Here is a 10,556-nt window from a genome sequence, read left to right on the forward strand (position 1 = left end):
TACCCTGAATGAAGAACTGGATGAGGTCCTGGAACAGCGCAGGAATCCTGAGGAATGGGCTGGTGGAATGCAGTAATAAGATTAATGCAAATCACAAGGCTGTTCACAGGGGGACTGACAGCCAAAACTCTTGTAAACTGGGAATTCATCACAGTTAACAGGGAAGGATGGAGACTCAGAGGCGTTATTTAGTCGCAGGAATGAAGATGACAGGTGAGATCTGAGGAGCAGGTGAGGCACATCCAGATGTTGCGGCTCTCTTACGGAATTTTGGGTACAGCTTCTGGTCGAGAATGACACGTGAAAGCTGGAATAGTCACAGAAAAGGCTCCCTGAGCTGGTTATGAGAGCAGAGAATCTGTCAGGAGAGAAGACTGAAGCCTCATTTCAGCAAACTCCAACAAAAGAAAGGGAAGAGAGGACAGGGTGAGTTTGTATACACGGGTTATGGCTTGAACACAGGTATTTAAACTCAAGGGTTATGTTGGCACCAAATATATGTCTAAAGGCCTGAGTGCAATTAAGTTGATTGCTAGAATAGAATGTCTTATTATTAGAAAAACTAGGTTTTAGAGAATCCTTCCAGTGGGGCTCTCAGGCTGGAAGGGACTTACTGTTTTTATGCTGGAGGTTGATGTCCTTATGAATGAAGTGGGATACAATTTCCTCAAAATCCTGGTGTGAGGCAGCCAACAGAGACTCCTCAAGCCCAGTGTGAGGAAACTCCAAATTAGAGGAAATAACCAGCACCAGCAGCCCCTCTGAAAGCTCTCCTGCAACCAAGTGAAGAAGATATTCACAATTAATTTACTGGGGCCGGTTGGAAGTTGGTTTATTGTCACTCTGGAACATACAGGTACAGCGGAGAACTTTGAAAGTTTTGCCATTAATTTCCCTACTTTGCATCAGTGAAATGAGAGGAAAACCTCTGCAATATTGTGAAGAAACATGTATGGTGGTTAAAAAGTATTCAGGCACCATAGTGATAAGCACAACGAAAATCCATTACAATTAGTGATTCTGTATTTACTGCAGCACTTGAATTACATGCAATAAATAAAATATGGAAGCAAACATCAAATAACAAGGATAAAAGAAAACTCTGAATGAGACGAGTTTGAGAAGGCAGGTTGTATGATTTAATTTATAATTAGGGACTGCATCACAGTGCAAGGAACTGGATTAGGGTGGGCAAAAGTGTAAGGAATGTACACAGGAAAATTGAACACCCCAGTCAGTCCCCTGGTAAATTCATCCGGGTCACAGGAGCGTGAAGAAACACGGAACACAGAGAGAATTAATGTGGGCCCTGGAGTAGGGACCAGCTCAGCACATTCCCTGTGTCAGACAGTGCTTGGAGAGCTAAGCAGTGATCCTTGTGGAGCTGAGCCTGCACACACTGTCACCTCAGGAGAGAGGGGTCCTCTGCCTCTGCAGGGAACTGTTGGAGAACCAGGACTTCCTAAGGGTACAGCTTTCCAAAAATCCCAAAGGGTTGCACCTCCCAGAAGCTCACACCACAGGTCTGGCTTTTCTGAGGGTTCTTTGTTTCTGTCATAAATAACACTCCAGGAATATGGATCACCTGTGTCTTCCATCTCAGGTCTCTTCATCTCTCCACACAGAACATACCTGCTCTGGCAACACAGCAACAAACCACAGCAACAAACCACAGCTGCCCTTCTTGGGATCTCCTGTTCTGAACTGTCTGAGCACCATGATTTCATGATTTCAAACACACAGTGTTTGTTTTAGGCAAAGGCTCCTTCCTTGGGTCTGCCACCTCTTCATCTTTCTTTGCAATAACACACACTAGCACAGAGCCAGAAAGCATCTTCTCTTTTGGGGTTTTCCTTTTTTTCTTTCCTTTTCCTGCAATTTCTCTTTTTCTCAGTGTTCTCACCAGAGGACACCTCACAGCCACCAATTGTATCTTCATGTCATCGATGTTTGGGAGCAAATCAGGATCCCAGAACTTTTCTGTTGTTGTTTTCTTCTTTCTTCAAATGCCTTTCAGATTTAATTCTGGTTCATCTCACCTCTAGGGACTGTATTATTTTTAAAAAGGGCCATTAACTAATTATTCTGCTTGTCTTGTTAATGAGAGAGTGAAACATTTTGCAAGAAAACGATAATCTGAGACTCGTGTGTTCTCTTCCATTTGCAAACAAACACTCCCTTTCCATCTCAGAACTTTTAGGACATTAACACTTTCTCAGTAATAATAACACAAAACATATTATAATTTTTATCCAATATTGAAAATTAATATTATCTCACAATTATGTCACAATTCTACTTCCATTGGCAGGCTGACACATTTGGAGTTCACAAGAACAGTGCATTTGAAAAGCCTCCTCAGCTCCTTGTTTTCAGGGATGGCATTTTCAGTGCAGTTTTTTTTTTGCAGCCAAGGATCCAGACACGGGCCTGGATGAGGAGGGGAGCAACTGGCTGGGCAGACAGTGGTTATAATGGACCACAAACTGAATTTGAGTCAGCACAATAAAGATAATACATCACAGAAATATTTAATAAAGCTGCTTTACGTAGGACACCCCTGACAATTATCTTGCTGAACTCAGTGAAATCTCAGCTGGAATATTCTACCCATTTTCAGGTACCACATAAGAAAATAAAAGCAGATACAAAGCAACTGGAAAGAGCACAAAGAGAGCAGCAAGAATGCTGGGAGGCTGAGGAAATCCAACCTTCAAGAACAAAATGAAATGCTGGATTTGCTTAATCAATTAGGAAAAAAAAAAAAAGAAAATAAAAAAGAGAGAGCTCATGGGAAGGGATGAAATACCAATAGTCCATTTTGTCAGCAGCCAAACGTTCATGTCCACTGGAAATAAAGAGGTAATATTCTTAATTCACAGTGAGATTTGGTAAAGTAACAAAAGTGAGGTTTGAACAATGAGAACATTGTAGGGGAAGTTGTAGAAAACCCTGCATTGCTGATTTCTTTAAGGCCAGGATACACAAACATCTGTATGGGATACAGATAGGCATCTCTCTTATCTCAGAGTGGGATGAGAGCTAAGGACCTCCTGATGGCTCTATGACAGATATATTTGTTATTATAGCAAATACAGGAAGAAAAACACTGGTGGGAAAGGAATGTCTCAATTAGAAAAGTGGACTTTGAGATGAAGAACCCACGGTTTTGGGCCCCTGTCACAGGCTGTCACTTCAGGAAAGTTACCTGGAGGATCTCCTTCCAACTGCCAGCTCCAGAGAGCTGAGGGAGTGTGTTAAGCACATCCCTTATGCTGACAGACAGACACACTGAGTTGAGAGTTTTCAAGCCATTTCAGATTAAATGTTTCTTGTTTTATTAGTTTGATTTTGCCAAGCCAAACTACTTTGATAGTTCTGTTGCAGATCTCCACCGAGCTCCACCTCAGCCCACAGTAGCATGACATCACCTAACAGTGATTGTGAATAAAGTCAAGTGCTGTTTCTTTTATTAAATTGCTATGTTACCTCATGTTTGTAAAATCCTAATGCAGTTTTTCCTTAAAAAAAGGCTGTTTTGCAGAGGCTTTTTCACTGGATGTCAGTAACACTGAAAGTATCTTTCCATTCCTTGCTTCCACACACCTTGCCACAGCTTTCCCTGCCTCTGGCAGACCTTTGCACACATCAGGGCAAGCTCAAATTTCTAACAGGTTTGTGTGATACCATTCTACACCCATTCCATGGCAAATCACCTCCTCTGATGAGCAAGGCCCTGTGCAACCACTAAGGAGTTGTCTTCTGTGTTCATAAGAGGCCACGCTTATTCCTTTGAGCTCCATGGAGCTCCAGTTCTTGGCCTGTGCTTGGGGAAAAATGTAGGTAATTTCTTATGCCAAGCAGAGGAGATCAGATATATACATTAAAAGAGATCCCATGACAATATCCCTGGCAAAACTGGTAGTTTTCTGTCGGAATTAATCAGAAATCTGCTCTTCCACAGGTGGCAATGGGCTCCTGCATGTTAAGGGAAGTTTTGGGTTGTGTCCTGCCCTCTGCAGCTGAGCTCTCAAGGGTTTCTAGGAATGCAATTTTGTCATCCTGATGTTTGGCTGCCACTCCTGGCCGTCCCAGTTCTGCACCAGTGCCCTGTGCTATCAGTCCCTGCTAGCAGGCTACACCCAGGAACACCACTGGGGAAGCTGCTCCTGATGAATCCCCTACAGGAGGAGCAGGTTGATGACATCTCACTGTTTCTCTTTCTGCATTTCTTCTGTTATCAAAGCAGCAAAAGCTCTGTGAGGCCAAAGGACTAAACCTTTCCACCTGTGCAACCTCGCAGGAACATGCATTGTGATGGATCTCCCAAGTTTCTTCTTCGTGCAGCATTTTGAAAAAGAAGTTGCAGAGGCAAAAAGAAAACAAGCAAACAACCCAACAAACAAACCCAACGGATGCCAGGAGAAAAGGAACAGTCGTTTGTCAGGTTGACCCACAGAATCCTCAAATTCCTGAGAATTCCCTGTCAACACGTTGTGAAAAGTAACATCCAGCTGAGCAGCAGAACACCACTCCATGGGATAACTGCTGAGAATATCTTGAGAGGTAAATTAATACAAGAAAGAACCAAGCACCGTGCACCCGATTAACAGTGAAAATACCTGAAATCAGCATAACAAAGTAGGGTGAGTGCACTTGTGCTCAGGATGGTTAAACAGCTGTAATTAGATCAAACAAACTAGATTGATGTATCATCCCTTTGTAGCTGTGGCCTCAGAAGGCAGGTCAGGAGCTAAGTTCAGTAAAACAGTTTTAGTGCTGCAGCTTTTATCTAACAAGGCACAGCCACACACTCACTCCAAAGTAAATACTACTCAGGAGACCTGCTGAATTCCAAAGAAAAAGAGTTTCTAGAGAAGATGGCATTCTCTAATAACAACCTGAACTTCTGTCAGTAGTAAAACTCACCTAATTAATTTGATACTATACCCTTTGGATAAACGGTGCACAAAATTTTGGTTACAAATTCATTCAAGGCATTTGAAGGTCCTTCCTGAGCTGTTCCCTCCTCACTTAAAGTGCCTGCACAGAACGGGTGAATTCTAATTTGCTTTGTTCTTTCAGAACCTTGTAATTAAATGTTAAGAAAACCATGTAGAACGACGTTGCATGAAATACGGTCACTACCTTTCAAGAGAGGAGAAAAACACAAGGTAGCAGATGGTAGGAAGAGGATACATGTGAAGAAATGTAAATAGCAGGGAACCTCACCAAATCAAAGACTTTAAGGCAGAGCTGAAAGCGCCTGCAAGAGCCCTGGGAGAGCTGAGGAGACGAAGCAACAACTGAGCTCAGAGATATCAGCCTTTCCTTGCCCAGAAAGGACAAAACACCAACAGGAAGCTCCAATCTTGTAGAGGGAACAACCCTTTGTAACTAAGGGAGTTGAGACTGTTGTGGAGGGTCCTTAAAGTGAGTTTGGAAGGAGTGGGGGGAAGCAAGGACAGGTGCCAACAAATATATTCATCAAACAGTCTGGGAATCAAAAAGAAGCCCCTTCACTACTTCAAGTGAAGTCCTCATTACTGCAAGTAATGAGGACATTATAAAAGAACTGATAGATAACCTTGTATTGAACGAAAATGAGACGAATTGTTGAAATTGGGCAGGAGACCAAGCAAAGAGCAGCTTGGGAAGTCATCAGAAGAGTTCTAACCAGCAGAAACAGCCAGAGGGGGACTCTGGGGTTAGGAGGAGATGTAGCCTGTGTGTTACCATTGTTGGCCCAGGACCTGCACTCCAGGTCCTCTGAGGTGTTGTGGCTGCACAGATTGTTGGCTGGTAGCCCCATCTTCCCTGATAGAGCCAAGTAAATTAGTGAGTAGATTACGTTGTACCTGCATATCAGAGCAGTGCCTGGATGAAGACCAAGAAGGTCTTCCTAGTATTTTGATTAAAAAAGTTATCAATACTAGACCTATTCTGTCAAATGGAAGGCACCAGACACCAGAGGATATTTAAGGGTGAAGGGAGGCACAGCTCCACAAACTTCATGGAGCCTAAATCACAACTGTTCTCATTTTGTATCTCCTCCTGCCCCAAGTTCCATTTGTCTGAGTGATTTATGAGGGGAGCTCTGGCTGTGCAAGGCTTCTCTCCTTCTGAATGGAAGAACAATTCAGATAAGAAACAAATCTCTTCTGAGTGAATAGAGGAAACTGGACTTAACTGCATTGACTAAGGTATTTATTGTACATCTAGGCCAGATGAAGCTTAGCACATTTAATACATATAAAACTGGCAGAATGCTGCTGGGAAGAGCAGAAAGCAAACAAAACAGACTCACAAGTTCCTTAGTAATTTAAATTAAGCCAGTAAAGTAACAGAAAAGCAAGAGCAACAGATATCTAGGAATTCCAGTGGCTGATTCCAGCCACCCACAGGAACTGAGGAGCAGTTTGGGCTCTCTGGCCCCTCTGGGACAGCAAAGCTGTGATCACACAACCCCCAACGGGCAGCACTTTTGTTGAGTTCAGAAATTGTCCTGAGGCTCCTTGTCATGGAAGACACTGGATATAATTACAGACCAAAAAAAAAAAAATACAACTGCAACTTACAGACCTGGTCCTGAGCAAGGCACGTGTGCTTTGGTGACTCAGCAGTTTGGGAAGGATCATCAACACTTTGCAGACAGGAGCCCAGTGCTAAGAGAGAAATTGCAAAAAAATAAATCCCTGTGGTATAATTTCAACTTACCAGTTCAGAAAAGACCATGTGCAGAACTCCGGAAACGCGGTGAAATCACAGAATTCAAAATCCCAGGCGTAGACCCCCATCATTAAGTCACCCACTTACAATTGTTGATGGCAAATCCATCTACTCCAGATGGGGAAAGGTCACTCTCTTCTTTTTCCAGGGCAAGCCTATGAATAATTTGAGTGATTAAAGCTCAAATCAGGTGTGAAAATGAAAGATCAGGAAAACGTGGAAGAGGAACCACACTCCCAAGGAGATACTCAGCTTTCCTTCTGGGATCAGAAGAGGCTCCCTCCATTCCCTACTGCCACAAAATACAGGTGAGCTCGTACGTTTGGTTTTGTTTTTTTTTTCTCCCAAAGAGTTGTCACTTTTAAAGGCACACATTGAAATCTTATTTTTACTTTTTAGGTCTCTCTTCTTCCATCGGAGGTGACCTAAATTCTGAGCTGAAGCACTCACAGCATCCTCGCTTGGAAGAGAAAACAAGAGCAAAAAAAAAAAAACATCAGGCTGCGAAAAGAGGCAAAATAATAGGAGGGAAAATTACAGTGAAGACCTCCCTGAATAACTGGAGGTCACAAATGCTGCAGAAATAGATGCTGAAGTGGTGCTACCCAGAGCCAGTGGACACAAAGTGGTTGAATTTACAGAATCCTGTCAGAGGGACAGGTGGGCAGGATGTGAATCGAAGCAGTTCTGGGAATACCCAAGAGCTCTCTCAAAATTTCCCTTCAAATGTATCACTGTGTTCTTGGTGCAAAAAAATGTCACAGATGCCAAAATCCAAGAGCCTCCTGTCACAAAAAAAAAAAAACAACAACAAAACACCCAAAACAAAACAAACCGACCAAAACTCAAAAGCTTACAAGGAGTGTTCAAATGGAATTAAACAGCTATAGAAAGGGGTAGAGGGAATATTTTATATGCAATGGAGAAAAATGTATGGAAACACATATCCAACCAGGTAACCAGCAGTAGAGGCAATTGAACATTCACCCACCTCATTATTAACAAAAAAACTCCCCAAACGTACTTGCAGAAACATTTATTTTGCTTTATTTTATCATCTTAAACAGCCAACAGAAACCAAGATTATAATCTGTGCCTTTTTAAAATTCCATTCAACAGATGTTCATAAGCAGACTTGAGCCAAATTTCAGCTCCCCAAAAGGATATTCAGCCCGAGAACTTTTACAAATGGATGATAAAGTCCCGCTTTTCCCCTTGTAATCATTGCTTTTCTGGGACATCAAATCCTCTCTTAGCCTCATTACAAGTTCCCACCAGCATAAAATGTATTTTTCATTTCCATTTCCTATAGTATTGTTTTCCAAAAATGGCATTTTCCAGCACAAGACAACTCTCCTTCACTCCTTTTTGATGTCATCTCCTCAATACGAAAGGATCATCTTAGTGACAAGGCTCTGTTCTTTTAAAAAGATGAAAAAAACCCCCTCAACAGGTATTAATAAATATTTACTTAATGTAAAGAAAAGGGAATTCAATAGTTAAGGATTAAAATTACAGGGGGGGAGAAAAAAAAGGTGTTTGGAAAAGGGAGGCTGTAAGAAGTTCAGTGCTGTTTATGAGAATGACTGTTCAATGGCTCCTTCTGGGACACAGTGAGATGACTTCTTTAAAAGTATGGTCTAGAAATACCCCCAAATCACAGAAATTATAAGTCACTCGAGGATTTCAGATGCAATACAAAATTAAGAAATATCAGGACACATAATGAAAATGGTGGAATGAAAACAGCATTGCACTGACTTGTCTGTGTTAAAAGAAGGGGGGGGGCTGAAGTGAAAGGTTTTATTTTTACTTAATTACTCTCAGTGTTCCCTGGGGACTCCTTCCAAAGCATATTTTGCATTTGGACCTAAATGCAAGCAGGATTCAGCCTTGATCTTATTCCTTATGACAATACATTTCTTAAATTAGAAGTCCCACAACAGGAATGTTGACACCACTGCTGGTACCTCCAGCACCTCAGAGGCTCTTCTGTGCTATCCATCTACTAACCTGGGAAGCAGAGGGGAAAACATTGTTTAAAATAAAAAATAACAATCCAGAAAATCGTATTTCATAAGCTTATAGCACCTTTCATCCCAGGATTTCAATGGACGTGGAAATATGAAGTCTCAAAATGCTCAAAGAAAACCCCCGCCAAACCCACCCAACTTTAAGGTATTTTGAAAGGATAATGTATAAATTGAGTGAGCATCCACCTGTGATGCGATTTCAGAGTCTCCTACTGCAGCATTTCACACATATTCAATCCACCTTCTGGTTACAGCGTGCAAGTTTGTGGTATGTAGAAGGAACAGCAGAGCTGGTTAAAGATTTTCTCTTGCTTCACATACTCTGCAAGCTTCTCATTAACTCATACATGACTTTAATCAGTGCTGAAGCACACACTTCCTTCAGCATGCAGGACTGAGCTGGGGGGAAAAAATCCTCAATAAAATATTATTGCAACCACGAATTAGTAAAGAAAAAAAAAGCAACATTTTCCTAAAGTGGCTCCTGATTTTCATCTCTAAAGGGTTAAACCGACCTTCACCGATCCAGAAGAGGTAATAAAATAGAACTTTAAGGACAAAAACGCAGCACTTCGAGAGATTATTATGAAGAGCCACATTCAAGGAGACAAAACCTTATTCTTAAAGCACAGATGCTTCTAAAAACAAGAGATCGCACGTTTTTAACAGCACACTGCCAAGCGCTTATAATGAATAAGCAGAACGAGGGTGGTTTTTTTTTTTTTTCTATTTTTTTTTTTTTTTTTCCCCCTTGGAGCTGAGAGGGAAGGGACATTTCATGGATGTGCTCAGAGGGAAAGGGGCATCCATGGATGTGCCGGCAGAGCCAGCTCTGCACTTCTGCAGGGGCTGTGGAGCTGGTGCCGGTTGGTAGAGAGGGGGGTGTGCGTGTGTGTGGGTGGGTGGCGGTGGGGAGAAAACAAGAGTAAAGCCTGAGAAAAACCCATCAGGGCTCCTGTCCTCCCCTTTCAGCGTTAATGGGAGGGATACGAGTCCATGGGAGCTGCAGTGGGGGATGGTGCCGGCGGAGGGGGTGGGGAGAGCCGAGCGAGGCCTTACAACCATCAGCAGCTCTTGTTCTTGTTCCTTTCAGCCTTAGCAGGAGGATGTGAAGCTCATGGAGCCGGGAGCGGGATGGGGGGGGGGGGGGGGAGAGAGGCAGAGCCAGGATCATAGTTTAGCTTTTGTCCTCTCTGCACAGGGTTAATAGGAGGACACGAGTGTAACCGGGACAGGGGGATGGATTGGGGGGAGTGAGGGGTGATCGCAGCTCCCTGCGGGGTTAAGGGAGGGTGCTCTGGGGGGGGGATCCTGTGCGAAGTCAAACACCCGGGGGGGGGGGGAAAGAAACGGGGCAAACTTCCCCTCAACGTGGCGGGGCCCTGCTTATCCAGCACAACCGAGCGCCCCGTGGGGTGGGGTGAGCCCAGCGCCTTATCTGTGGGGCGCAGGGAGAGCGGCTCCCAGGGAGGGAGGGAGGGAGGGAAGGAATGAGGGGAAAAACCCAGGTGCGCTGACACACTGAAGGATGGGGCGGGGGGGGGCGGCACAGGCGGCGCCGCTGTGGGAGCCGCTCTGAGGGCGCTCAGGGCACCGCGGCGAGAGGGCGGGGGGAGCTTAGAAACGACCCCTCAACCTTCAAACAGGGGAAAGTTTCCCAAAACTTTGGCGCGTCCTCCCCCCCTTCCACCCCCTCACAGCGACCCCCTCAGAGGGTGAGGGGAGGGGGGGGCGCTGTTCCCGCCCCCGCCGCAGGGGGAGGGGGGGGCGCTGTTCCGGCTCCGCGCCGCGTTT

The 10,556-nt window shown here is 44.0% G+C and overlaps 1 long non-coding RNA gene across 3 annotated transcripts; it reads right to left on the bottom strand.

Moving 5' to 3' along the window:
- Nucleotides 1-1,202: 1,202 nt before the first annotated feature.
- Nucleotides 1,203-10,556, bottom strand: LOC116798025. Of its 3 annotated transcripts, none has more exons than XR_004360803.1 (4): nt 10,399-10,556; nt 8,949-9,161; nt 6,718-8,742; nt 1,207-1,795 (listed from the first exon to the last, which is right to left on the bottom strand). It is a non-coding gene; the product is annotated as an uncharacterized LOC116798025 (long non-coding RNA). The 3 variants fall into 3 exon arrangements; XR_004360802.1 differs by having other exon boundaries at nt 9,822-10,556; XR_004360801.1 differs by having other exon boundaries at nt 1,203-1,795; nt 8,949-10,556.

This window comes from Chiroxiphia lanceolata, chromosome 24, assembly GCF_009829145.1.
Source record: "Chiroxiphia lanceolata isolate bChiLan1 chromosome 24, bChiLan1.pri, whole genome shotgun sequence".
Lineage (NCBI taxonomy): Eukaryota > Metazoa > Chordata > Aves > Passeriformes > Pipridae > Chiroxiphia > Chiroxiphia lanceolata.